Source organism: Pleurodeles waltl, chromosome 1_2 (assembly GCF_031143425.1).
Source record: "Pleurodeles waltl isolate 20211129_DDA chromosome 1_2, aPleWal1.hap1.20221129, whole genome shotgun sequence".
Taxonomy (NCBI): Eukaryota; Metazoa; Chordata; class Amphibia; order Caudata; family Salamandridae; genus Pleurodeles; species Pleurodeles waltl.
This window is the reverse complement of record NC_090437.1, coordinates 428,756,645-428,780,692: the sequence shown is the minus strand read 5'-3', so window position 1 is coordinate 428,780,692 and position 24,048 is coordinate 428,756,645.

Sequence of the window (24,048 nt, the reverse complement as noted above, 5' to 3'; positions counted from 1 at the left end):
TAGCCACTTTTTGAGGTTTGCAAAGGATTCTGGGTAACAGAACCTGGTCCGAGCCCCGCAAGTCACCCCTCCTTGGATTACCCTAGGCCTCTAGTTTTCAGAAATGCACAGGTTTGGTAGGTTTCCCTAGGTGCCGGCTGAGCTAGAGGCCAAAATCTACAGGTAGGCACTTCTCAAAAAACACCTCTGTTTTCTTCCAAAAATTTGGATGTGTCCACGTTGCGCTTTGGGGCGTTTCCTGTCGCAGGCGTTAGGCCTACCCACACAAGTGAAGTATCATTTTTATCGGGAGACTTGGGGGAACGCCGGGTGGAAGGAAATTTGTGGCTCCTCTCAGATTCCAGAACTTTCTGTCACCGAAATGTTAGGAAAACTTGTTTTTTTAGTCACTTTTTGAGGTTTGCAAAGGATTCTGGGTAACAGAACCTGGTCCGAGCCCCGCAAGTCACCCCTCCTTGGATTCCCCTAGGCCTCTAGTTTTCAGAAATTCACAGGTTTGGTAGGTTTCCCTAGGTGCCGGCTGAGCTAGAGGCCAAAATCTACAGGTAGGCACTTCTCAAAAAACACCTCTGAATTCTTCCAAAAATTTGGATGTGTCCACGTTGCGCTTTGGGGCGTTTCCTGTCGCAGGCGTTAGGCCTACCCACACAAGTGAAGTATCATTTTTATCGGGAGACTTGGGGGAACGCCGGGTGGAAGGAAATTTGTTGCTCCTCTCAGATTCCTGAACTTTCTGTCACCAAAATGTTAGGAAAACTTGTTTTTTTAGCCACTTTTTGAGGTTTGCAAAGGATTCTGGGTAACAGAACCTGGTCCGAGCCCCGCAAGTCACCCCTCCTTGGATTCCCCTAGGTCTCTAGTTTTTAGAAATGCACAGGTTTGGTAGGTTTCCCTAGGTGCCGGCTGAGCTAGAGGCCAAAATCTACAGGTAGGCACTTCTCAAAAAACACCTCTGTTTTCTTCCAAAAATTTGGATGTGTCCACGTTGCGCTTTGGGGCGTTTCCTGTCACAGGCGCTAGACCTACCCACACAAGTGAGGTATCATTTTTATCGGGAGACTTGGGGGAACGCTGGGTGGAAGGAAATTTGAGGCTCCTCTCAGATTCCAGAACTTTCTGTCACCGAAATGTTAGGAAAACTTGTTTTTTTAGCCACTTTTTGAGGTTTGCAAAGGATTCTGGGTAACAGAACCTGGTCCGAGTCCCGCAAGTCACCCCTCCTTGGATTCCCCTAGGTCTCTAGTTTTCAGAAATGCAGAGGTTTGGTAGGTTTCCCTATGTGCCGGCTGAGCTAGAGGCCAAACTCTACAGGTAGGCACTTCGCAAAAAACACCTCTGTTTTCTTCCAAAAATTTGGATGTGTCCACGTTGCGCTTTGGGGCGTTTCCTGTCGCAGGCGCTAGGCCTACCCACACAAGTGAGGTATCATTTTTATTAGGAGACTTGGGGGAATGCCGGGTGGAAGGAAATTTGTGGCTCCTCTCAGATTCCAGAACTTTCTGTCACCGAAATGTGAGGAAAACTTGTTTTTTTAGCCACTTTTTGAGGTTTGCAAAGGATTCTGGGTAACAGAACCTGGTCCGAGCCCCGCAAGTCACCCCTCCTTGGATTACCCTAGGCCTCTAGTTTTCAGAAATGCACAGGTTTGGTAGGTTTCCCTAGGTGCCGGCTGAGCTAGAGGCCAAAATCTACAGGTAGGCACTTCTCAAAAAACACCTCTGTTTTCTTCCAAAAATTTGGATGTGTCCACGTTGCGCTTTGGGGCGTTTCCTGTCGCAGGCGTTAGGCCTACCCACACAAGTGAAGTATCATTTTTATCGGGAGACTTGGGGGAACGCCGGGTGGAAGGAAATTTGTGGCTCCTCTCAGATTCCAGAACTTTCTGTCACTGAAATGTTAGGAAAACTTGTTTTTTTAGCCACTTTTTGAAGTTTGCAAAGGATTCTGGGTAACAGAACCTGGTCCGAGCCCCGCAAGTCACCCCTCCTTGGATTCCCCTAGGCCTCTAGTTTTCAGAAATTTACAGGTTTGGTAGGTTTCCCTAGGTGCCGGCTGAGCTAGAGGCCAAAATCTACAGGTAGGCACTTCTCAAAAAACACCTCTGTTTTCTTCCAAAAATTTGGATGTGTCCACGTTGCGCTTTGGGGCGTTTCCTGTCGCAGGCGCTAGGCCTACCCACACAAGTGAGGTATAATTTTTATCGGGAGACTTGGGGGAACGCCGGGTGGAAGGAAATTTGTGGCTCCTCTCAGATTCCAGAACTTTCTGTCACCAAAATGTTAGGAAAACTTGTTTTTTTAGCCACTTTTTGAGGTTTGCAAAGGATTCTGGGTAACAGAACCTGGTCCGAGCCCCGCATGTCACCCCTCCTTGGATTCCCCTAGGTCTCTAGTTTTCAGAAATGCACAGGTTTGGTAGGTTTGCCCAGGTGCCGGCTGAGCTAGAGGCCAATATCTACAGGTAGGCACTTCGCAAAAAACACCTCTGTTTTCTTCCAAAAATGTGGATGTGTCCACGTTGCGCTTTGGGGCGTTTCCTGTCGCAGGCGCTAGGCCTACCCACACAAGTGAGGTATCATTTTTATCGGGAGACTTGGGGGAACGCCGGGTGGAAGGAAATTTGTGGCTCCTCTCAGATTCCAGAACTTTCTGTCACCAAAATGTTAGGAAAACTTGTTTTTTTAGCCACTTTTTGAGGTTTGCAAAGGATTCTGGGTAACAGTACCTGGTCCGAGCCCCGCAAGTCACCCCTCCTTGGATTCCCCAAGGCCTCTAGTTTTCAGAAATGCACAGGTTTGGTAGGTTTCCCTAGGTGCCGGCTGAGCTAGAGGCCAAAATCTACAGGTAGGCACTTTTCAAAAAACACCTCTGTTTTCTTCCAAAAATTTGGATGTGTCCACGTTGCGCTTTGGGGCGATTCCTGTCGCAGGCGCTAGGCCTACCCACACAAGTGAAGTATCATTTTTATCGGGAGACTTGGGGGAACGCTGGGTTGTGGGAAATTTGTGGCTCTTCTCAGATTCCAGAACTTTCTGTCACCGAAATGTGAGGAAAACTTGTTTTTTAGCCACTTTTTGAGGTTTGCAAAGGATTCTGGGTAACAGAACCTGGTCTGAGCCCCGCAAGTCACCCCTCCATGGATTCCCCTAGGTCTCTAGTTTTCAGAAATGCACAGGTTTGGTAAGTTTCCCTAGGTGCCGGCTGAGCTAGAGGCCAAAATCTACAGGTAGGCACTTCGCAAAAAACACCTCTGTTTTCTTCCAAAAATTTGGATGTGTCCACGTTGCGCTTTGGGGCGTTTCCTGTCGCAGGCGCTAGGCCTACCCACACAAGTGAGGTATCATTTTTATCAGGAGACTTGGGGGAACGCCGCATGGAAGGAAATTTGTGGCTCCTCTCAGATTCCAGAACTTTCTGTCACCGAAATGTGAGGAAAACTTGTTTTTTTAGCCACTTTTTGAGGTTTGCAAAGGATTCTGGGTAACAGAACCTGGTCCGAGCCCCGCAAGTCACCCCTCCTTGGATTACCCTAGGCCTCTAGTTTTCAGAAATGCACAGGTTTGGTAGGTTTCCCTAGGTGCCGGCTGAGCTAGAGGCCAAAATCTACAGGTAGGCACTTCTCAAAAAACACCTCTGTTTTCTTCCAAAAATTTGGATGTGTCCACGTTGCGCTTTGGGGCGTTTCCTGTCGCAGGCGTTAGGCCTACCCACACAAGTGAAGTATCATTTTTATCGGGAGACTTGGGGGAACGCCGGGTGGAAGGAAATTTGTGGCTCCTCTCAGATTCCAGAACTTTCTGTCACCGAAATGTTAGGAAAACTTGTTTTTTTAGTCACTTTTTGAGGTTTGCAAAGGATTCTGGGTAACAGAACCTGGTCCGAGCCCCGCAAGTCACCCCTCCTTGGATTCCCCTAGGCCTCTAGTTTTCAGAAATTCACAGGTTTGGTAGGTTTCCCTAGGTGCCGGCTGAGCTAGAGGCCAAAATCTACAGGTAGGCACTTCTCAAAAAACACCTCTGAATTCTTCCAAAAATTTGGATGTGTCCACGTTGCGCTTTGGGGCGTTTCCTGTCGCAGGCGTTAGGCCTACCCACACAAGTGAAGTATCATTTTTATCGGGAGACTTGGGGGAACGCCGGGTGGAAGGAAATTTGTTGCTCCTCTCAGATTCCTGAACTTTCTGTCACCAAAATGTTAGGAAAACTTGTTTTTTTAGCCACTTTTTGAGGTTTGCAAAGGATTCTGGGTAACAGAACCTGGTCCGAGCCCCGCAAGTCACCCCTCCTTGGATTCCCCTAGGTCTCTAGTTTTTAGAAATGCACAGGTTTGGTAGGTTTCCCTAGGTGCCGGCTGAGCTAGAGGCCAAAATCTACAGGTAGGCACTTCTCAAAAAACACCTCTGTTTTCTTCCAAAAATTTGGATGTGTCCACGTTGCGCTTTGGGGCGTTTCCTGTCACAGGCGCTAGACCTACCCACACAAGTGAGGTATCATTTTTATCGGGAGACTTGGGGGAACGCTGGGTGGAAGGAAATTTGAGGCTCCTCTCAGATTCCAGAACTTTCTGTCACCGAAATGTTAGGAAAACTTGTTTTTTTAGCCACTTTTTGAGGTTTGCAAAGGATTCTGGGTAACAGAACCTGGTCCGAGTCCCGCAAGTCACCCCTCCTTGGATTCCCCTAGGTCTCTAGTTTTCAGAAATGCAGAGGTTTGGTAGGTTTCCCTATGTGCCGGCTGAGCTAGAGGCCAAACTCTACAGGTAGGCACTTTGGAAAAAACAGCTGTGTTTTCTATAAATAAAATAGGATGTGTCCATGTTGTGTTTTGGGGCATTTCCTGTCGCGGGCACTAGGCCTACCCACACAAGTGAGGTATCATTTTTATCGGGAGACTTGGGGGAACATAGAAGAGCAAAACAAGTGTTATTGCCCCTTATCTTTCTCTACATTTTTTCCTTCCAAATATAAGAGAGTGTGTAAAAAAGACGATTATTTGAGAAATGCCCTGCAATTCACATGCTAGTATGGGCACCTCGGAATTCAGCGATGTGCAAATAACCACTGCTCCTCAAAACCTTATCTTGATCCCATTTTGGAAATGCAAAGTTTTCTTGATATCTCTTTTTCACTCTTCATATTTCAGCAAATGAATTGCTGTATACCCACTATAGAATGAAAACCAACTGCAGGGTGCAGCTCATTTATTGGCTCTGGGTACCTAGGGTTCTTCATGAACCTACAAGCCCTTTACATCCCCGCAACCAGAAGAGTCCAGCAGACAAAACGGTATATTGTTTTCAGAAATCTGACATCGCAGGAAAAAGTTACAGAGTAAAACATAAAGAAAAATGGCTGTTGTTTTCAGCTCAATTTCAATTTTTTTTTATTTCAGCTGTTATTTTCTGTAGGAAAACCTTGTAGGATCTACACAAATGACCCCTTGCTGAATTCAGAATTTTGTCTAGTTTTCAGAAATGTTTAGCATTCCGGGATCCAGCATTGGTTTCACACCCATTCCTGTCACTAACTGGAAGGAGGCTGAAAGCACCAAATATAGTAGAAATGGGGTATGTCCCAGTAAAATGCCAAATTTGTGTTGAAAAATTTGGTTTTCTGATTCAAGTCTGTCCGTTCCTGAAAGGTAGGAAGATAGTGATTTCAGCACCAGAAACCCTTTGTTGATGGCATTTTCAGGGAAAAAACCACAAGCCTTCTTCGGCAGTCCTTTTTTCCCATTTTTTTGGAAAAAACTAAATTTTCACTGTATTTTGGCTATTTTCTTGGTCTCCTCCAGGGGAAACCACCAACTCTGGGTACCATTAGAATCCCTAGGATGTTGGAAAAAAAGAACGCAAATTTGGCGTGGTTAGCTTACGTGGACAAAAAGTTATGAAGCCCTAAGCGCGAACTACCCCAAATAGCCAAAAAAGGGCTCAGCACTGGGGGGGAAAAGGCCCAGCAGCTAAGGGGTTAACTGACGCAACAGCAACACAAACATTTGGAATACATTTGGTATTTCCTAGTTTGAGGAGGTGCTGCACTAATAGAGGATAGCAAGGCTACTCAACTAAACAAATAGACTCATGGCCTGTGTGTTTATGTCTGTGAATTGGCTATTTCAATTGTTGTTGTGCCTCTCTGTGAACGTCACAAGAAGTGTTTTGCATAATGTGCATGTATGAATGTGTTGTAATTATGAATAACCATCAGATGTCATTCATTGAGGTGCATCAGTCATGATATTTGTTTGTTATATCTGTTGCTTCTTATGCTGTGTGAACGTCCCTGACTTTGGGGACAAAACATCTCCCATGACAAACTAGACTCAGAATAGATAGAGGAAGGTTGATAATGGCAATGTCAGAAATGTAACCCATCACATTTAATTAAATGTTGGATACCACTTCATGGTCACTTGTGTGTATACTACCCATGAGTCAGACATTTGAACATGCTAGGTAGGTACAGTGTTTGTAACAAAATCCAATCCAAAAATGATTTTGTACACCACAGTTTGAGTCAGGTACATGACCTATGTTTCTCCTATGTTTCTCCTGTGGCTGCAGAGGACCAGCAGGCCATGCTGCATGTGTTCACATATTTCCAGTGGTTCATTGCAAAAAGGTGTCCAGTTCAAGTGTGTGGCCATGATTACCTTGTGTCGGTATTGGCCTCCATGTTGTCATTGTTACGTGCAGGTCTAGACATGAGACTGTGGAGCCATTCCCTCAATTAACAGAGTATCCTTCAAAGCAGATTTGACCTAAAGCGAAAGATCAACTAACGTCACACATGGTGATAGTCCAGCTATGGCACTGCAGAACTTTAATAAGGCTGACGACAGGGCAACCTTGGTGTGCTCAAAAACATTATGGATGAGTAATAGGTAACAGGCAGCTTTCATCACAACATGTGTACGCAGGGTGGTCTTGAAAATTCCCAATGCAACAGGGAACATCAGTACTTCTGTGCTAATTGATCTCACAGCTAGTCGCCACGCAAGCACCATTAAAAGGTGGCTGCAGAAGTGAATCTGTGTCTGGACCGTCAGGGCACAAACATGTTTTGTCCTCACATACACATTGGCAAGCCTTGTTTGTTGTGCTGGAGGCACCGTACCAAATCCATGTATACAGCCATAGCATACTGTCACTGTTTGGCAATAATGAATACATGCAAAAGCAGACAAGGGATGGGGGCTGGATTAGGCCATTTGAATACATGTCCCAGAACTGAATGCAATGAGTAAAATGATTAAACTATTTATTTGAGGATTCATTGTAGACCTACCAGACACAATACCCCATGAGGAAAGAGAGGGCATGGAAAGCAACTATGAGAAAAATGTAGCCACAGGGAAACTCTATGGTTAACGCAAAGACAGGAACCAGTCTGGCTAACAGGATGCAGGCTCTGTCAGGAACAAACATGAACAAGGCAAATACACAGTGAGCAGACTCTGACTGGGAAAAGCTGGAACAATACTGTGGGGACAAAAAACAGTGTGTGCTGTGATCTGCAACGTTACACAACCCCCCAAGGGCTCTGGTACACAAGTGATTTGTACACCAATGCACAACAAGGAAATTCTGAAAATGGCAGCTTCTAAGCAGTTCCAGGTGGCAGCAAGGGCAGGGCAGGTTCAAATGGCTGGTCTGCATGGTAGTGCTCACAGGTGTGTGCAGGTTCAGTCTCTCACAAGTCCTGGAGTTGAGAATCAAGTTAAAAGGGCTGAGTGGACCTTTCACATGGGAAGCAATGGACAGCTGATTACAGGTCTTACCGACTACCAGGCAGTGCATTATTTGACCTGAAGTCCATGCAGATCGATGAACTATGACTATGGCATGTCATACTGAAGTGAGTAGCACACAGAAGTCAGAATGGGAGTCTGGGTGTGTGAAGCTGAAGATTCTCAGGGTACAGATAGTCCATTCACAGGGCCCCCTAAAGAAGGGTGGGGAGAGACTTAAAACATGGCAGTGGCACGACTTATTACCAGGGATGGACTGAGCAGGGCATGTCTTGTGAGCAATGCTTGTCATACCTGGGGCACTCGCGCTATCCATTTTTAGCTTCGATGAACTTCTTGTCACACATGCTCCTTGCAGAGATAGCTGATGTCACACTTACTGCTGTCAAGGGGCTGGTCATACATTCCTCTTACCAATGAAATAGCACATCCACTGCCTCATGTATGAGACACTTTTTTTTCCTTATGATTGATGGTGTCTTAGTTGTGTGTCATTTGCTGCAAGGGACCATGTTAGCAACACTGATGTGTCTCATAGCTGTGGTCCTATGATATTGCCCTTCACATGTGAAATAGACAGGAGATATGTCACTTACACAGTGTGTGATGTTGGCTGTATATTCATATCCATCAAATGTGATGTGGCTTTTTTAGTATCCTAATCTGTATGTCTGCTCCATGAGGTTAAACTCTGATTATGATTCCTAGGGATCACGTGATGCATAAATAATTACCCGGAGCATGAGTGAGTGATGAAGTTAGGTGTTTAATGACATATGATAACAAAGTGGTGATGGTGACTATAGTTAGAAGAAGTTTAGTACGAAGTGTTGTCTACGATGCAATCCTGCAGCAGTGTTTGGATGTTTCCCCTCATTTTCATGGACAGCATCCTCCTCTTCCTCCTTTTCAGGCATTTGTGGGTCTGGTTTATAGAGGAGAATGTTCCTCCTTACACAAATGTTGTGCAGGATGGCGCAGATCAAAATGATCTTGCAGACCATTTCAGGTGAATATAGGAGGCTGCCTCCGGTGATGTCCAGGCACCTGAATCTGGACTTCAGAATGTCAGAAGTCCTCTCAACAGTGGTGTGTGCCCTACGATGTGCCTCATTATAGGCAAACTCTGCTGCTGTGCTTGGGTTGGCAAATGGGGTCATGATCCATGGCTGGATCCCGTAACCCGGATCAGCTGAAAGAGAAAATGAGGGTAAATATTTGGTTGTTGGTTGCACCTTGATTATCACTTTGCATAGCAGTTGTTATCTTGTGTCATCTGTGACTCATTTATGTTTGTGGTATTGTGTGGGATCCTAGGCTTCCGTGATGTTCTTTCTGCATTGCGTTGTTTAACTATCAAAACTGGTGTTTGGCTGATTGACTTGATATCAGTGGTATATTTCGGAACTTGCTGTTCAGTGTGTATCTCCCATGCATTATGTAATGTGAAAGAAGTGTCTGTGTGCCTTCACTGGAGGTTGCATAATACTTCCACACACACAATCGACTCCACTGAGGTGGTAACACGGTTGCACAAAATGGGCTGAACATCTCATCCAATTTGACATACGTTATTGCATGAGAAATGAAACAGTGAGGCCCTATGATTTGGCTAGGTGACAATGTACAACACGTCTCCATAAGATGGAAGCACTGAAGTGTTCACAATTGAGAATGCACAATTATCCCATGCGTGACAAGTTCTATGCAAACCTATTTTTGTGCCATCACCGAGTTGGCTCACGTGCAAACATGTACCTACACTACTGAACTTGCTCCAGGTAAGCTGGCTAACTTGGTTGTGGGGGTGAGGGTTTTAGTGTCAGAAGGTCCATGTGCCTGTACATCTGTTATTTATATGGGGATTTGTCTCAATCGGTAGGTGAAGCAGTGTGCACTTTGCATTAGTGTCACATCCACATGTTTTCATAGCACAGTCCACTTCCTTATTGCTAGCGGGCAATGTCACCCAAGGAGTGATGTGAGATATTGGTACTGCCTCAATGATTTCATGTCACCTTCATTAGAGTCAGCATCATCATGCTATGTGTCTCATGGTGTTTGACCTGCAGCAAAACACACTACACACCCCTTACACAGTACATATTGCTTGGAAGGGTGTGTGATTCAGTGTTATTGATGTGATATTGGAAGATTCGTCTTCCAAGTTGTACTACCAGTTAAGGCCATGTCATTGTCATTGTGTGGTTTTAAATTGGTCCTTTGTGGCTCTGGAGTGGCATCTCTTGTTATTTGCATCTGTCATTTATCCATAAGTGTGTATCCCATTAGGTCAGGATATCAAACATGACTACAAGTGTCACAACCTCAGTGTCTTCCTATCCACGTGTCAATGTAGTGGTGTATGTGTTTTGTGTCCTACAGGGTTGCTGTGCTGTGTTTATAGAACTATGTTTCTGTACTTATCGACAAGTAGGCCATTGCCATAGCGTCCATCATGGAATTGCTGATTGATGGTGCTGTGGCAGAAGATGAATGAATCATGTACACTCCCAAGATACTTTGCCACAATGTTGGTGATCAATCCACGGTGATCCACAGTGGCCTGCACATTGATGGAGTGTGTGTACTTCCTGTTGTGGTATAGATGCTCCTTTTGCAGCAGGTGGCACAATCCGTACATGTGTGCAGTCAATGGCACTAAGCACGTGAGGGAAGCCATTGATTTGATAGAACCCTTGTTTGGTCACCTGCTGCTTCTGCTGTGTGTTGGGGAAGCTGATGTGGTGGGGTGTGAGGGAGATGATGGCATCAAGTACCTTGGGAAAGAAGGCAGAGAATGAGGGCTGTGAGTTCCCGGCAACCAGGGCACGAGTGGTTTGAAAAGAGCCACTTGCCAACATGTGCAGGACAGTTAGTCTGTTTCTGCAAGCTGGGTGCCAAATGTGGCTCAATGTAGCGCAGCAGCTGTTGTATGCCTTGCCAGTTTAGTCTGTACCTCTGGATGATGTAATGTTCCCTGAAGCCCTGAAGGATTGTCCTGGTCCTGAATATCCTCTCCTGCCTTCTGCGTTGCCTTAGGGGTCCCTGTTGGTGTGGTGGAAGCTACTGCTGTTGCTCCTGTGCACTACGTCTTCGGGCATACTGGATGAATAGCACCTCCATGTCTTCCTTTTTGAGCTATGATGTTGCTTCTGTGAGTTTTCTTTAAGTACTGGTGTGTTTGCCCCATTATAATGCCTGCCCTGACCCAGGCGTTAAATTTTGGCACAAGTCGGGATTTGCGTCATTTTCCGTCTTTGCATCCCAGCCTTGCGCCATTTTTACGCGGTTGGATGAATATGGGGCACGGGTGTTTGAGTCATTTTTTAGACGGGAATACCTACCTTGCATCTCATTGACGAAAGGTGGTTTCACGCATCCAGAAAATAACGCAGAGTGGGATATTTTGACATTAGAGGAGTCTAACGTCAAAGTATAAATAAGTTGATAGCTTTGGGACGAATTTGCGTCAAGATAAATGACGGTAATCCGGCGCAAATGGAGTATAAATATAGGCCCAAGTTTTCAGTCACCAAAGTGATACTGGCACCTGTGTCCCTGTAGGCCTGGGCCTCAACACCATTTATTAAGATACCTGTACTTATCCATGTTAAGGGAACAAGCAGCCAGTGTGACAAGGCCAATGCCACCAGGTGTGATCGAAACTGTCTTTTGACTGTCTACCCCAATGGTCCCAAAAGTGAACCCAATTACACCTTAGGTGGATATTCCCAGTAGTCCCACCACTATAACCACTACTGCTAGGGGCACTAGAGTCTGATGTATTAGTGGTCGTAGGCTCAGGGGCTTTACCTGTGCAGGACTTATGCCCTGGCCAATGGTCTATATTTCTACACACATAGCACCAAGACTTTTTCTGACTGTGTAAAGAGTTTGAAGAATATGAAGATGTTTTATCCCCACCCCCAGAGGAGTGTTTTGGACCTGAGGAAGGATCTATATGTTTATTTTATCCCCATGCTTGTCCTGAGATTTTTCACCATCTTTCTTTTTGCCATCCTTGTCACCCCCTGTATGAGCTTTTCTGCTCACTCTTGTTCTGATCCATTTGTCTGCCTTCTTTCCCAATTCTTGGGGAGAGGTCAGATCTAAGTTCACAATATACTGATGCAACAAGTCAGACACACAATTAATCAAGATATGCTCTCTCAGAATGAAGTTTTATAGGCTTTCATAATCAGTCACCTTACTGCCAAGTAACCAACCTTCTAGGGCATTCACAGAATAGTCTACAAATTCTGTCCAGGTCTATGATGACTCCTTTCTGGTCTTTCTGAACTTAAGTCTATACTGTTCAGTGGTTAAGCCCAGACCATCCAAGAGTGCACTTTTAAGAATTTGGCAATTATCTGCATCATCTTCTCTGACAAAAAGAAGTCTGTCTCTCCCCTTGCCAGAGAAGGATAACCAAAGGATATCAGCCCACTGTACATGAGGGACCCTCTGAACTTTACAGGCCCTCTCAAGTGCAGCAAACCACTTGTTGATGTCATCACCATCCTTGTAAGGAGGGACAACTTTATGCAGATTCCTAGAATCAAATGAAGGTTTCCTAACATTTGTATTTCTGAAACTGCTGCTGCTGCCACCATGGGGAACTAACCCCAAACCCTACCTACCTTTCTCCACAGACAGGGATTCCCTGTCGAAGGCCTACTGTTGCTGCATTTGCCTCAATCTGGCCTCCTCTTTCCTCAGCTTTCTGAGTTCCCTATCTAGGGACTGGTCCTCAGGGTTAGAATTTTGTGAAGCCTCTGAAACAGAGGTAACATGAGAGTGTACAGAGGCAGACCTATCTCTAACAGGGGCCAATCTAGTGACCTGGCCTCTAGGGGTGAAGGGAGCCCTACTTGAGTGTGAACCCTTCCCACTATCAGTTATGCTTGGGGGCTTGTTGACAGATAGGTCTAAGGAAGGACCCTCCCCAGGATTGTCATCTTGCTCCTCTGAGCATTCCTGGTTGGAGTCATCCTCTATCTCTTCCCCTGTCAGATCTGGACCAGTGCTGAGTCTCTGGTCATCCTGCAGGAGAAGGTTTCAGAGGAACTCCTTATTGGGGTTTTTCCCAATCCCTAAACTTCTTTCAATGCAGAGACCCCTCAAACTTTTTAAGTTTAGATTCTCATAGGTAGTCTTGACAACTATAGGGGTAGCTTCTACAGAAGACATATTGAAGGAAAAAGTTTAGGAAAGTGAGTGAAAAGTTATTGGAATCACAGAGCTAACTTTTTCGAGAGAAGAATACACTTTTCAGAACTTTGTAAACCTTTTACAAATTTTAAAGAACTTTTAGAAAGTTAGAAAACAGTTTCTAAGTTTATATTATATATGCTCTAAGTATTGGAGCAAGCTTTTCTTGTGAAAACCACAGGTAACAAAGTGGTAAAGCAATTGCAAGTACGTATCCAATCGCTGCTGCCAATGTGGGATGCTGGCCTGGTTGGTAGTGGGAACCTTGGGTACCTACACCCTATACCATGTCCAGTTATCCCTTATTAGTGAAATGTAGTAGTGTTTCAGAAGCTTAGGCTGATAGAGGTAGCTGCAGCAGAGCAGCTTAGGCTGAACTATGAGATATGCAAAGCTCCTGCAATACCACTATAGTTATACAGTACAAATTAAGACAATACTCACTGTTACCAAAATAAAGGTAGTTTATTTTATTGACATAAGGCCAAAAATATCTTAGGGCCAAAACTCCTTCTGGAGGTAAGTATTAATACACAATATATACACTAGACACCAAAATAAGGTAAGTAATTAGACATAGGACAGTGCAAACAATAGGAAATGCTATAGAATGCAACAGTATAAAATATGTCTAAGGGCAACACAAACCATATACTAAGAAAGTGGAATGAAAATCACAAATTTCCCCCTAGACAAATGTAGTGTGTGGAGAATTGCTGGGAGAGTAAGACAACCACAAACGTGAGTAAAATACCCCATCCCAGAGCCCAGGAAAGTAGAAGTAAAGTACTTCAAGTTTCCTTAGGATACACTATCGGTCGTGATTAGAGTTATTGCAAGAACCAAGCAAGACTGCAAGCAACAAATGGTGGATTCCTGGACCTGAAGACCTGCAAGGAGAGGAGACTAAGTCCAGCAGTCGCATAAAATTCCGGGAAGGACAGGAGCCCCTGCCAACCAAGAAGAAGGTGTAAAAGAGGAGTCTCTGGTTGGAAGAAGACTGCAGAAATGCACCAAGGGAATATGGCTGTGGGTTCCTGCATGATGCAATGGATGTCCCAAGGGCAGAGGTTGGACGCAGGTGAGTTTTGGCGTGGATATGTCCAACAAGCCTTGGTTCAAGAAATGTCGCGGATTGCGTCAAAGTGGCGCTGCCTGGACCCAGGAAGGACCTTGGGGCCTCAACTCGGACTGAGGAGGGAGAGGGGGCTCTCAACATTGGAGGGAACCCACAGATGACCAGGCAGCACCCACAGAGGTCCCAGGACACGGGGACAAAGAAGGTGCAAATTGCAGTTGTTGCAACACTACAAAAAAAGGTCCCACGCCGCCGGAGGACAAATCAGCGAGCTGAGCGTCGCAGGATAGAGGGCTGGGGCCCTGGGCCAGGCTCCGCATGAAGGATTCTTGCAAATAGTGCAAGGGTACTGTCGCAAACGGTGAAGGCAAGCCCTTACCTCTTACAAATATAGACAGCAGGACCCTAGGACAGTCTGTGTCAAATGGGTCCATCTCCTGTGTTCCAATGAGCACGCTCATCGCCAGGAGAGGAGTCCAAGAGAACCAGTTGTCATCTTGGAAGGTGCTTGCTGGAGCACGGAAGTGACTCCGTCACTCCACATGAGATTTCTTCAGTCCTTCTGGTGCAGAATGAAAACAGGGAGTCCCCAGAGTGTGCACTCTGTGGAAACTGTTGCAGTTGCTGGCTGGAGCTGAAGTGGAGATGAAAAGTAGCCCTTCTGGATACTTTGCTGCTGTTACAGCATTTCCTGGAGCAGTCTGTGGTTGATCTGAGGCCAGAGGCTGAAGTAATAGTTGCAGAGGATTCCTGCTGGAAACTTGCAAGTAGAATCTGAAGAGAAAGCCATAGGAGAGTCCCTAAATAGCACTGACAGGGGGAGCAACTATCAGGAGGGGTCTCTGACATCATCTGCTGGCACTTGCCACTCAGAGGCCTTCCGAGTGTCCCCACACCTTGGAAAACAAGATGGCTGAAGTCTGGGACACACTGGAGGAGCGCAGGGCACCTCCTCTGGGCTGGTGATGGACAGGGGAGTGGTCACTCCCTTTTACTTTGTTCCGTTGCGTGCCAGAGCAGGGACTGGGGGTCCCTGAACCGGTGTAGACTGGTGTATGCAATAAGGGCACCATTTGTGCCCTTCAAAGCATTTACAGAAGGCTCTGGGAGGCTATCCCTCCCAAGCCTGTAACACCTATTTCAAAAGGGAGAGGGTGTAACACCCTCCTCCCAAAGGAAATGCGTTGTTCTGCCTTCCTGGGACTGAGCTGCTCAGACCACAGGAGTGCAGAACCCTGTCTGTGAGGTGACAGCAGCTGTAGCTGCAGTGCAAGCCTCAGAGAGCTGGTTTGGCAGTGCTGGGGGTCCATGGTGGAGCCCCCAGGATGCATGGAACTGGCTCCCCAATACCAGCTTTGGAATGGGGGGACAATTCCATGATCTTCAACACCTTACATGGCCATAGTATGGGTTACCATTGTGAAGCTACATATAGGTGTTGACCTATATGTAGTGCACGCGTGTAATGGTGTCCCTGCACTCACAAAGTCCGGGGAATTGGCACTGAACTGCGTGGGGGCACCTTTGCTAGTGCAAGGGTGCCCTCACACTTAGTAACTTTGCACCTAGCCTTCAGTAATAGAAGGTTAGACATATAGGTGACTTAAAAGTTACTTAAGTGCAGTGACAATGGCTGTGAAATAGTGTGTTCACTATTTCACTCATGCTGCAGTGGCAGTCCTGTGAAATGATTTGTCTGAGATCCTTATGGGTGGCAAAAGAAATGCTGCAGCCCATAAGGATCTCCTGGAACCCCAATGCCCTGTGTACCTAGGTACCATATACTAAGGTCTTATAATGGGGGGCCCAGTGTGCCAATTTAAATTGGTAAATGAAGTCACTAGTCTATAGTGACACATTTAAAAGCAGAGAGAACATAAGCACTGAGGTTCTGGTTAGCAGACCCTCAGTGACACAGTTAAGCACCACTGACAAAACACATTCAGACCACAAACTATGAGCACTGGGGTCCTGGCTAGCAGGATCCCAGTGAGACAGGCAAAACACACTGACACACACTCACAAACAGGCCACAAGTGGGGGTAACCATGCTAGAAAGAGGCTACTTTCTCACACCCTCCATCGAGATCTAGGTCAGGCCCAATATCCTTCACAAATGTGCATGTAAGCCAGTCTGTTTCAATCAACATGATTTTTTTAACCAAACTGTATTGATTGAAAAAGAGAGGTATTTGTTCACATTGTTGACATAGCTACACGTATTCCAAAGAACAATTTAGGCCCATATTTATGCTTTTTGATGCAAAACTGCACCAACGCATTTTTCCGTCACAAAGTTTAGCACCGGCTTGCATCATTCTAGAGCGCCAGCCAGGCGCCATATTTAAGGAATTGAGGAAGGCGGTGCTAAACTTGGGCTAGTGTTAAAAAAACATGCTTGCCGGTTGAGGGTAGCGGTATGGGAAAAGGAGGTTGTGCATCAGAAAATGACGCCGGGCTGGTTAACGACAAAAATAATGCAGCTAACCAGCCTAGCTTAATTTCCTGATGCACAACCACACAAAAATTACTCCTGTCTTAATAAAGACAGGAGTTATGCCCACCACCTCAATGGCCAGCATAGGGGACCAGTGTCCCCTGGGCATGGCCATAACACCCTGTGCCAGGCAGGGGACCCCCAATGGCACTTAAAAAAAAATACACCTTTACTCACCTGGGATGTGGTACCCCATCCTCTGGTGTCCCTCTGGTATGGATGGGGATGTTCCTGGGACTTGGGGTGAGCACCTGGGGGCCCATTCCATGGCGTTTGACCATAAAAATGGGTCCACAGGTACCTTAAAGCCTAATCTGACCCAGGTTTTAAATAATGACACTAAGCATGCTTAGTGTCATTATTTGGGTCCTCCTCCCACCCGTGCTTCATTTTTGCACGGGGAAATAAATATGCAGCTAAGGGCTTAGCATAATTTTTTTGGATGGGAACACCTACCTTGCATCTCATTGACGCGAGGTGGGTTCACGCATCAACAAAAATAACTCAAACTCCAATATTTTGATGCTAGACCGGTCAGGTATCAAAATATAAATATGGAGTTAAGTTTGCAACATACATTTGCAGATGGAAGTTTACATCACATATATGTTGTAATTTCCCATCTTGAAAAGTCAATATCTGGCCCAAAGCATGCCTCTTTTTTTGGAAGTGTGAAAATGTGTTTGCTCTGAACTGAAGTGGATTAGAAATGTATCAAAGCCTATGTATTTACTCATGCAGTTGAAGCCATTTGTCAATCCACCACAAAATAATTTTAAAAATATCTTCAACAGCATAGGTATGTTCTTAGTCATTAATACATTGCTAAGCTAATTCAGCACATACCCCGTATAATATATGGTGCATTTGAAATATACTTTAGTTACTTAAATTAAATGTCACCATTGAGAAATTGTCACACAATGGAAACAGGATTCCACTTTATAGATACATTAGTGCAACATTGCAGTATTTGTGCACACACTAATTTACTTTTGGTGAATGTAAATGATGCAGATTATTTGACCTTGTAAACAAACTATACAAATGTATTTCTGGTTCATGCACTTTTTAGGGCTGTAAATACACTATTCTAAACAACAAAGCCCTAGCAATCAGAAGTGGGAAACAGTTCTTGCAGAGAAATTAAAATGGATAAGGGACAAGGGCATACATGATATAGAAGCTAGTGTCACGAATTTCAAAACTGTGACCAAGTGCTTTCAGAAAATGTTGCCTACATGCCTGAGATACTAATGATAAAGAAGCCAAGTCTGAGAGACTTGGACCTGGTTAAATATGTAGACCTGGCAATTGTTTATTGAACAAAATTAATGTTCAATTCTATTTATACAAATACATTCACACAGTTGTATCTGTCATTTTTGCATCATCAGGGACAGGAGGAGGAGACAATGACCACGTCGGCAGGGAAGCAGCTGGCCACAGTGGTTCCGGTGTTGACACTACCAACATCGGCAGACCCAGTGCCATGGAGGGTGAGGGGACTTGTAAAGAGGCCATGAGTTCATCAATATTATATTGAAAGGCCTCCACAGAAGATCGGTCTGTGGTGCCAGAACCTACTGTGACTTCGCCATCTGCATCCTTGTCCACCACTCAAGTTTCCATCTCCGCCCTCCGTCTTGCTCCCCTCAGCTGGCCAAACCCAACCCCCTAAAAGAGTGGCATGTCTATTTGTAGCAGGCACCTCTCCCTGCCCCTGTCTCCCCAGCTGTGCTGAGTGAGGAGGCTAGTGATCTATTGTGGACTATCTCCATAGGTCAGACTGCACTCCTGAATGCCACCCAGGGGCTTAGTTCCAGATACAACAAATGCTGGCTTACCAGGAAGGCATACATAGTGCAACATTTGACCTACAGAGGTAATTCCATGGTATGGCCTACACACTGACTGCAGCCTTCCAACCTTCCAAACCTGGTCTCCCAACTCCCACCAATTCCCCATTCCAATTTCATATTCCCAGCCCTGTCCAAAACACTCATTCCTTTTCACACACCCACCCCAACACACACAAGCAGCTCATCTACACATAAACACAGACACAGCAAAAATCACAGGCACACACACAAACATACAAACACCAGATCTACCACCACAACCACTGCCACCACCAGCACACCTGCAGACACCACACCTACCACCACATATGCATGTACCACCAGGACACCTGCAGACACCACACCCACATGCACCATCACATTTACAAGCACCATACCCACAACCACAGGACACAAATGACCACACTCACCTGAACAACATATACCCAGCAAAAACACACATTCAACAGGCACTACATACACCAGACCCACAGGGAACTGAAGCCTCAACTGATACACACACATCAACAAATGCCAATTGCTCTAACTTCCAGCCCAACTCCCTCCCAACCCTCCTACCCATTTTCATAAAAATAACTTTTTATTTGCCCTGGCCCCCACCCCTTCTACATCCCAACCATATCCGAACTCACCCCTCACATGGAATCCCACCTCTCCCAAGCCTAACCCCTCCCACACCCAAACCCACCCCTACCAAGCCACAACCCACCCCTCCCACACCCAAACATGCTCCTCCAAAACCCACACTCATCCCTCCAAAAAAGAAAACCACCCATCTGATAACCAAGACCACCCCTCCCAAATCCAAACCCCTCCCCCCCAAGTAATATCATTGAGGTACATGCTCTGTGCCCAATAGATGCTCTTCCTGAGGATGGTGCACTTGGCAGTGCAATTAGGAGGCAAGTTCAGGGCCTGAAGCCTACTAGTCAATACTCCGAACACAAGTTATAGACTGCCCCACCATCAAACAGGAAAGTTCAACTCCCAGTATACACTGGGAGTGAAAATTTAACTCACAAACGTCCCTGGTGGGGTATAAATAGTGGTGAAGTACCAGACAACCTTATCCCACGGTCAAGGTCACAAGAAGGACTGAAACCCATTGACTATTATATTTTTTATGCTTTTATAACTAAATTATTTTTTTAAATTCCCACAGGAGTAGTGTGCTTTGTTTTTTCTGCCATTCAGTGACAATAGTGAGACAGAATATATATATATAGATATATTACCTAGTGGCAATTGCCACTAGGTAGTTAAAGTTAGACCTAGTTTCTTTATAAAAAAAAGTGTTCATTAACTTGCCTATTTCTTTGGCGCTGCATGACAAATCGTCAAAAAACGTTCCAAAAAGGTTTGACAGTCCCATCAGCTGCTGTCTGGAAAGTTTCTGGTTGATTCGTTTTTGGGGGGGGGGGCAAGGAAAAAGGGGGTCCCAAAATACATTTTCTCAATTCATTTTTCCATCTGAATTTTGAACAGCAATAGCGCAAAAACTACTGGACAGACTTGCACCAAATTTGATAGAAATGTAGTTCCTGGTCCAGAAAGTGACTTTTTTTTGTTTTGGTGTAATTCTGTTCAATAGTTTTTGAGTAATTAATGAAAGTTCATATTTGTATATTTAAGGATGCAAATAATTTGTGACCCCTTCTGATCTCATGCAGAGATCTGATTGGATGATAACACATCAACAACAGAAGTTGTTGAGTGTAGTCAGCCATCTTGGGAATCGGCTGAAGCTGACTCCTCCCCAAAAAGTAAACAATAAAGAAAAGGGGCCAGGGAATGGACACCCTGACCCCTTAGCTCTGGTGGTGGGGTCCCAAAAAGATTCTCACAGGGTTAGAAAGTATTTTTTTTTTTAATTACTGTGAATTTGCAATGGGGTCACAAATCCACAGTAAAAAGTTTAAGAAAACGATGGGCATTTATTTACAAATGCGGTGGGGGGACTACTGGCCCCCTCCTGCTGCCCCGGACACCCCCACCTCCCTGTGGTTTATAATGTGTATCCAGTTGGTCTGCATTTCCCCTCACTGCCCTGGGGACCACCACTTCCCCATGACTGTGTTATAGTTTGCCCCGGGGACTAATGTATGCACTGTATAAATATATAAAAAGTGTAATCTGTGCATATCACTGTCAGAAATGAGAATAAGTGCATGTCATGCACATTAGCATAGATAACATTATCAGAAACCGATTACTAATGATATAAAATGACTACCAGGACAAATGTATTCAAAATTAAACAATTTTAATAGGAGAATGATGTTCTTCTCTCAGTGTATTATCATATATATATATATATATATATATATATATATATAAAATATGTATATAAATATTTTATCTAACTCTAGCATTACTTACATTTTTGTTTTTTTCAGTGAATTTCTGTTTTTTTTTACCTAAAAATAACATTTAATTACCATACATAATTCCAGCCTGCTGCATGCAGCCAAACCCATGCTTTGCGTGACTTTTGGCCATGTACAGTTGGGAGTTGGCCACAGAGCCTGGCCTGCGGTCAGGCTTTGTGTCCAATCCCCCTAAAGGCAGCCAACCCAACACAGCGAAGGACCTTTGGTTGTGCATTTCAGTGGGATGGTCTTGGGGAGTGGCCTATGGCCAGGCCTTGTGGCCAATCCCCCCAAAGGCAGGGGATGGGGACAGTTGACCCTCCCTTACAAAAATCATCAGGTCCTGGAGGATGGGATCCCAAGGCCGAAAGCAACTAAGAAGGGGACCAACATTCCCCCTCTCCTAAAAACATAATTCAGACCCTGGGGGTTTCCAGGGCCAAAAATAGCTTAGGGAAGAGGCCACATGCTCCTTTTGCCCTAATAAATAATTTGGGCCCTGGAGGTGTACTCCCTGGGGCTGAAATCAGCCTGGGCAGGAGGTTAACCAGTAGTCCCCGCCCCCCAAAAATTAAAAGGATCACCTCCTGCCGGGACCTGGCCCACCTCCAGGGATAAAAAAATAAGTGCAAGAGATTGTGCTTACTTTTTTTTTTAAAACATTGCAGCAGATTCGTGGATCCTCTGTGAATTGACAGTAACATTTTAAAAAAATGTTTTTGCCTCTAGGAGTGGGTCGTCTGGGACCCCACTCCCAGGTCTAGGGTTTCACAGTATTCCTATCATGCGTCTTATGTATTTTTTGTTTTTTTTACCTTTAACTGCCAGGGTACTAAAAGGCTGCTACCACTTCCTATTTGAGGTGGTGACAGCCACTCAGATCTCACTTTGAGATCCGTCGGCTTCCCATAACCTCCATAGGGTGATATAGGCACATTTTCTGAACCTTGATTTCTCCCAGCACTACTGAATGGATTTACATCAAAAACACTCTTCCTTGACCAAGATCTAGCTCACTGCTAAAATTGATGTAAATCTGTTCAGCAGCTTGGCCTGTATTTGTGTCTAAAGTTCCAATGGAAATATTATTGGGGAAAATGCATTTTGAGACCCGCTTTTGATGGATAACCCCCAAACTTTCCAGGCTCTAACTAGTCCAAAAATAGCAACACAAAAAAGGACCACCACTAATTAATTCATATAGTCCTAGTGGTGGTCTCCACTAGGTAGTTATAGCTATATAGTTAGGGTGTAGTTTTGATATAAAAAGTTTTTTTTACTTGCCTATATCTTTGGTGCCACTTGACAAATCTTCATGAAACTTTCCAAAAAAATGTGTTCGGCCTGCCAGCTTCTGTCTAGAAAGCTTTGGGGTGATCCATCCATGGGAGGCCAAGAAAAAGGGGGGGTCCCAAAACACTTTTTCCCCATTCATTTTTCCATGGGGATCTAGAACAGCAATAGCGCATAAAGTACTAGATGGAATTACACCAAATTTGGCAGGAAGTTAGTTCTTTGGCCAGAAATAGTGTTTTTTTATTTTGGTGTAATTCAGTTCAGTCGTTTTTGAGAACTTAAAGGGAAAACAAATATATATATCTAGAGATGTGAAGGATTTGTGACCCCTAATGATCTTGCACTGAGATCTGATTGGCTGTTAACACTCCAACAACAGAAGTGTTGGCAGCTATCTTGGGACTTGGCTGGAGCAGAGTCCCCCCAAAAAAGTAAAAAAAACAAAAGGGGCTAGGGTATAATAACCCTGATCCCTTAGCTCAGGAGGTGGGACCCCCCCGAAATAAAAAGCATTTTTTTTCTTTTACGAGCAGAGACTAGCTGGAGCCGCAACTCCACTCGTAAAATAAAAATAAAAAAACGAATTGCAATCTCCCATTCTTCATTAGACTAATGCCCCTGGTTGGGTTAAGTCCTGTGTTTTTTTAAAATAAAAGCAGGGGGGCCTCCTGGGCCCCTTCCGATCCCCCGGGGACCATAACCTCCGAAGGGCTTAATTTTTTGTATGCAGGGGGCCTGTGGCCCCCCACAGCCCTGTGGACCACCACCTCCCTGGGGCATTGAGCTAATTTTATGTGGAGGCCTGTAGCCCCTTCACACCCCAGAGACCACCACCCATGAGGGACAATACATTGTATTTGGGGGGGGGGGGTTGTGCAGTCCCCCTGCTGCCCCGGGGACAACCACACCCAGGGCAAATCACACAAAAAAAAGAAAGGGGGTCTAAGGCACCGGAGACCAACAACCCTTTCTATATAGATACATGCCGAGGGCTGTGCATCCCCCGCTCCCTGGGGAACACAACCCCCCTGAACATACAGTAAAAAATTTAAAGCGGTCAATTTCAGATCCGTGCACCCGGGAACCACCACCTTCAGGGGATATCTTCATGTTGGAGGGGTGCCTCGCAGCCGCCCATGGAGCCACAGATGTCCCTGTGGATTGCCACTTCCCAGGGCTGGATTCTGCTTTGTGAAGAGGTGCTCACCCCCAGATATAGCTGTTTTCTGTGCCCATGAACAAGGAGCGAGGGCTCCGAAACGTGTTGGGTGAATTTACTGCAATTGGAAATAAACTAAGCAGTGTGTGTTTGAGCTATGGTTCATTGTCTACTTTGCACCAAACTTTCGCTTTGAGGTGACGTTGTTGTTGGATGTATATATATATATATATATAGATAGATAGATAGATAGATAGATAGATAGATAGATAGATAGATAGATAGATAGATAGATAGATAGATACTATCTCACTATCACCAAATGGCACCAAAAATGAAACATACTCCCATAGGAATTTCAACAAATAATAAAAAAAATTATAATAGCATCAAACATATAAAGGCCAACACACGTTGGTCCTTCCTGGGATGGGATAAGATTGTCTGGTCCTTCACCACTTTTTATACCCAAAAGAGTTATTTGTCAGTTCTGTTTTCACTCAAAGTGTATACTGGGAGCCAAAGTTTTCTGTTTGATGCCGGGGAAGTATATAAATTTTGCATAGTGCTACTTGCGGGAAGTGTCAACAATTTGCTTAAGTAAAAAAGTGCTTGTGCTTGTGCAAATCATTCATGTAACAATATCTTGGCGAGAGGGATAATTTATTCGCTCAAAGTTACAAGTGCCTTTAATGGATGTTTTCTGCATAGTCACAAAGTTGGGCATTCCATCATTTGCTGTTTTCCTAATTCTTTGCTTGTTGTTTTCATTGGGCCACCATGATTCATTGAACCCATACAGAGACACTGTGGGATATTCTAT